We start from the raw sequence: 3,986 nt of genomic DNA, 5'->3' as shown, positions 1-3,986 counted from the left end.
TAGGACTTACGACCTTCCTCCTTCCTTGTTCTGGGCCAGTTAGGGACTGCTTTAGTGAGCCGAGGATTTTCAGGGGGATGGAAGAGGTGGTCTGGGGCTCTGCCTGGCACCCCTTTTTCTGTCACCTTGTCCGTGTGGGCAGATTGTTTGTTAGTTTGCTTTGTGCCTGGGACCCCCACCCGCAACCCTTGGTGACTCTCCTTCGGTTGGTGACGCTCCCGACGTCCCCAGGTCTCCCATTGCTAAAGTGGCTGGTCGCCGGGCGCGCACCCGCTTCATTGTTGTTTTGTTGTTCGGGGCCCACAGGGGGCCTCGCTGCGGCCTACACAGTTTCAGTCCCAGGGGGCTGGCGACCGGCACAGGAAATACCAAGGAGCTATCTCTTCGGGACTCCGCTTCTTCGGTTGGAGGGTTTGGCCCTATCGCCTTGACATTGTGCAGCTCCTGGTTGTGAAGCGGGTCTCGAGGGGCCTTACCTCAATAGTCTGCTTGCTGAGCGTGGTCTGTGCGGACAGGGTTTGGATCCATGCTGCTTCCTCCCCCAGGCCAAAGTAGGCGCGTAAGCTGTCAGGAGCCGTGCTGATCTGCATGCAGCCAGGAGCCACACTGCTGCCGAGGTCTTAGACGATTCCAGTCCCGTAGGACGCCTCAAACGAACCCGTTCCTCAGTTCCGACAGCGTGCAGCTTGTAGATTACCAGGTGTCCTTACAGTGGCACCGGTCCTTCGTGTGAATCCTTTCTGAGACTTTTCATTCCCTTGCGTAATGAGTTGTAGTACTATCTCCCTAACTCTTGAAACTTTCTGGGGTATAGGTTTGGTAGGGTGCCTTGCTCACGCATGCGCACTACATTATTCTCCTGCAGCGTTACTGACAATCTTTCTTTCACCTGGCAGAGTTTGTAAGCAAGTATGGTTAGGAGCTCTCGAGTTGCTCGGCTCTTCTGCTGCTGTCTCATTTCGGACTCCAACATTATCGTTGTTTTTTGGGTCATGGTGGCCCGGTGCTGTAAACAGGGATCAACGTACTCGGGGAGTGTGTTTTATATGTGTATATTTGTGCTTTTCCTTAAATGGTTTCAGTCACCAGTTGCAACAGTATGTATGTGTTTACCTAGCAGCTTTCATTGGTGAATACTAGTTACATCATCCAATTGGTGTGTGATTTGGTCATTAGTTTCCCCCGTTATAATCTGGTGTTGCCGGCTGGTGTTGCCGGACCTGCTTCAAGGGGCGATGTGGACATGGACAACTGAGCTATTGCTCATGGGTTGGTCTTGTGCCTCTGGTGGCACCGGCTTACCCTGGACAAGGGTTCGAATCCTGCCTATGCTCCACATTACGGATTTGTTCTTTCAGTACGTAGGTCTTCTACATGCTACTTTGGTTACATCACATCTTTGTGTTTATTCCCTGCTGGTCGTAATTAATATTTTTGTCATGCCATACGTGCCAAAGTGCACTGCAGGACACAGCATTGGGGCCTTCCAGGTTTTTTCTCAATCTTTCTGTATTTTTTGATTGACGTTATGGGTTCCATCGGGTAGTAATATACACGTAATAGTGGAGCTGTATAATTTGCCATTATTGTTTGTTCTGATAGCAGGACACATACAGCGTGGCTTTGGGCCTACGGTCCGTCCATCCTGCTCTCATTTATTGTGCGGGGTCTGGCCCGGTCAGTCCCTGGTTGGTCGTCCTCCTGGGGATTCCGGGGGCTGTGGACTGCTGCGTGTCTGATGGGGGCGAGCTGCGGTTGGCGCCTGTCCATCCTTCTCTGGGCTGCTTCAGTGGTCGCCATGTGGGCTTTTGCTTCTGTGTCTGCTCCTGGTGGACTTGACCTTTCTTGTCTGGGGCCACTGCCGTGGTGCCCCCTCCTCCTCCTGTTCCCTGGCTCGGCAAGAGGCTTCTCCTTGCTTCCTGGGGGTTGGGGCTCTGTTGGGGGTCTTCTGTTGCCTCTCCTCCCATCCTGGGTGGCCTCTGTCTCGGTTCCATGAGTCTTGCCCACTGCAGGTCCGCTCTGGTTGTCGCAGGTTGTCGGTTGTTGGGCTCCCCTGCTCGTGTCCGGGGTGCTGTGGCTCTTTGGTTGGTCTACTGCCTTTTGGTGGTGGTGACGGCTTGGTCGGGACAGGCGTTTGGCGCACGTCTCTGCTGGAGTTTGTGTTTTGACCTGTTCTTGCAGGGTCGTTTTTTGGCTGTCTCTAAGGTCCTTCTCTGGTGGGTCCTGTTCATCCGATTCCGGTTTACCGGTGGGGTATTGGTGTTTTCCCCTTCCTGTTTCTGTTTTTTTCATTTTTTTGGATTGCCTTCCTCCTTGTGCCTGTCACCCTTCGGCTGGTGTCGTGTGGCCCTCTGGCTGTTCGTGTTGGGGTTGTCTACCTTGGTAAGGCCCTTCCACCAGGAGTGTTTTAGGTGTTTATGTGCCTTGTTGGGGGTCCTCCCCATCCGGTTGGTCTCAGTGCCTCTGGGCCTTCCTTGGTTCCGGTTCATTCCCGGCTTCGCCTGTTCCCGTGAATCTCCCTTCTCTTGCCCAGGTGGCTCCCTTCCCGCCATGTCTAATGGTGCAGCCGGTAGTCTTCCTGTTCTGGTGTCCACTTCCCGGGTGGCGGCGGCCTTTGCCATCCTGTGTGGCGTGCTTGGGTTCCCGGTCTCTACTGGGTCGGTTGGTACACCTGATGGCGGGTTTCTCATCTGACTTCTGTTGACCGTTCCTTGGCTTGTCTGGGGCTTGACTCTGCCCTGCGGGGGCTTCTTGTTTCTATTCCGGGTGGTTTTTCACCTGCCTCGTTCTTAAGGGGGGTTGCTGGGCTTACCCCTTTGGCTTTTTGGCATGGTTGTGCTGTACTTGACTGGGTCACTTTTGTTCCGGTTTTGGTTTGAGTCCCTGGTGGCGGCTCTGTCTACCTTCTCGTCCGGGCTCCCAGTTTTGCGCTTTTCTCTGGTCCCTTTGCTTCTGTGGGTTCTGGGCTTGTTTGGCCTGGACGGGGCATTTGCCCTGTTGGTGGTGCTCCCCTGGGTACCTCTCCCTTGGTTTCTGCTGCTGCGTGTGTTGGACCTAGGTGCTATAGCTCAATGGTCATTGTTGTGCTTCTGGGGGCACAGGCTCGCACAGGACAAGTGTTTGTATCCTGCCGCTGCTCCCCAATATCCCATGGTGGTTTATGTTCGTACGGTGCTTTTCATTTTCCAAGGGTGCTGGGTTTTCCCGGTTCTCGTTCCCCGGGCGGGGCCCTGAGCTTTCAGTGCGGATTTTGCATCCTCTCTTCTTTGGTCCCTGGTTTTGGGGTTCTGGGGCCTGCTGGCTCGGGTTTGCTCCCTGGGGGTGTTGGCTGTGCTTGGGCTTGTTTCGCTCAGCTCCTCTGTCCTTCTCGCCTGTGGCCTTACCTGCCCGTATGCTCCTGTTCCTGTTGGCTCTCCATTGTTCAGCTGGGTCGGGCCTGGTTGTTGGCTGGCTGTATGGCCACCTGGGTGCTCGCTTCAGCAGCTCGTTCACTACAGGTGGAACGTCACAGGGACGGTTTGCTTGGCCCCTGCGCAGTGCTGACTCGCTCATTCATGCTGAGTTCCCCTTACTACTGGGTTCTATATGCTTTCTTGTGCATGGTGGCCCCTAGAGGGCGTTCGCATTCCTTTCTGGTGGCTTGGCCTTGGGCCTGGTCCCTTCCGCTCTTCGGGCTCTGTGGGTGGCCTTGTGGGCTTTCCGCTTTTCACTGCTGGCTGGTTGGGATCCCTTGGTGGCTGGGTTGCTTCGGAGCCTTGTGTCTGCCTGGGTTCTCTCGTTCGTGTTGTGCTCCCTTCCGGGGGTCCTTTGTGTGGCTGGGGTCCGTGTCCCGCCTGTCTCTCTCCTTGCTGGTGGGGTTCCTTTCTGCACCTCATTCTGTTCTTGCGGCTCCTGCCAGTCTGTTTTGATTGCGCCTGGTTCCTTTGCTTCGGTCCTCGGTTGCCTCCAGGCCTGGAGGGTTTTGTTTCCTTCTTTCCCTACGGTCT

The 3,986-nt window shown here is 55.2% G+C and overlaps 1 non-coding gene across 1 annotated transcript; it reads left to right on the top strand.

The window, feature by feature from the left end:
• The first annotated feature begins 3,467 nt into the window (after positions 1-3,467).
• On the top strand, positions 3,468-3,574 carry LOC146801861 (U6 spliceosomal RNA). Its single transcript, XR_014968137.1, has one exon. It is a non-coding gene; the product is annotated as a U6 spliceosomal RNA (small nuclear RNA).
• The last annotated feature ends 412 nt before the right edge of the window (positions 3,575-3,986 follow it).

The sequence above is a fragment of the Triturus cristatus genome, chromosome 8 (assembly GCF_964204655.1).
Source record: "Triturus cristatus chromosome 8, aTriCri1.1, whole genome shotgun sequence".
NCBI classification, from domain to species: Eukaryota; Metazoa; Chordata; class Amphibia; order Caudata; family Salamandridae; genus Triturus; species Triturus cristatus.
Note: the sequence above shows the minus strand (reverse complement) of the source record. Positions and strands in the feature narration are given on the sequence as shown.